The 1392-nt window shown below is 37.1% G+C and overlaps 1 pseudogene; it reads right to left on the bottom strand.

The window, feature by feature from the left end:
* Positions 1 to 578: 578 nt before the first annotated feature.
* Positions 579 to 1392, bottom strand: LOC136233658 (uncharacterized; annotated as a pseudogene).

The raw sequence follows: 1392 nt of genomic DNA, 5'->3' as shown, positions 1-1392 counted from the left end.
TCGTATTATGACAAAAATGCTATAAAATGCTTCAAATCATGCAAACTTTACAAATAAGAGGCCCCACCAAGCATGTCATAGCAACAATTATCGCTCTGACAGAATATGATATCCTACAAACCAATAAGCATAAGTTGAACTTTCTCTGCTTATCAATTCACGCAGTCAGAATATGATATCCTACAGACCAAGAAGCATTAACTTTTCACATATGCTAAATCGAAAGCTAAACTATAGGTCTAGATATCCGTGGAAGCATTAGTTTGTTATTCCAAACAGGAATGACGATCACAAGCTAAAAAATGATAACATACACAATATTGGGCCATAACTCCTTCAGAAAACCCACTATACTTGCTGGTGCACCTACATACAAATACAATTGATAATGGATTCATGATAAAAGACTCCTGGTGTGATAATTATATTCGAACTTAGATCAAACAATTTACAAGAAAAGTAAATTATTTATAGACTTGCCAATTGTTGTGAAGGACTACTGTTCTAGTCTCATAGTAGAGAAATTTTAATCTAATGATTCAAGGCAACATACGGTTATATGTAGCATTTATAATGTGCTAAAGCTTCCCTTGAGAGAGTGAACAGAGGCCTTGGAGAGTTATGGCAATGCCACTCGATAAATCCACACGAAAACTGGTGGGTAGAAAGCTTGAGCCACAACCGTTATAATGCATAGTGATATTAACAGGACAAGAAGAAGATGGTAGTAACCTTCTAGTGCTTTATGAGTTGTTGAGTGAAAGTAAAACAACAGATACTCGGCACCAAATGCAGTTGCAGCCACAAAACAAAGGGCTCCATCTGGCAAACTTACAATTTTGTGCTTGGACATAGAGCTACAAAGTCCAACGAGGTAACACTTGGGTTTTGCAGAATGACATAGCTGGGAAGTTATATGATAAGATTTTGGTATTCCTATTCACTTCTCTGGCTTTCTCAACTAATAATAACGAATGCATACTTAGAGCTTCAGTTTCACCAGAAAGTTAAAAAAAATGAAGTCCACTATTGTCTTAATAGAATGCCATATTTTGTGAGGAAGCAAACACAATATGAAAGAAAAGGGAGGAACCTGGAATTCTCAGAGAGCAAACAAACAACTCCAAACATGAGAAGCATTCCAGCATGCTCAAAATCATTGAGGTGAGAAAGATTTAGGACTCCATTTGCAAAAAAATTGAGGTGAGTAGGGTATAAAAGCTCAATGAAGGCACCAATTGCAACAACATAAAGTTCCAGATACTTGAGCTTCCCATCAAAACCAGGCACAGGATTCCAAACGCGATATCTAACCAAAGATCTCCATATGTGCCATATCCCAATTAACATAAACAGTGATCCAGGCAGAGCATGACCTTGGAAAGAACCCAT

This window comes from Euphorbia lathyris, chromosome 6 (assembly GCF_963576675.1).
Source record: "Euphorbia lathyris chromosome 6, ddEupLath1.1, whole genome shotgun sequence".
NCBI classification, from domain to species: Eukaryota; Viridiplantae; Streptophyta; class Magnoliopsida; order Malpighiales; family Euphorbiaceae; genus Euphorbia; species Euphorbia lathyris.
Note: the sequence above shows the minus strand (reverse complement) of the source record. Positions and strands in the feature narration are given on the sequence as shown.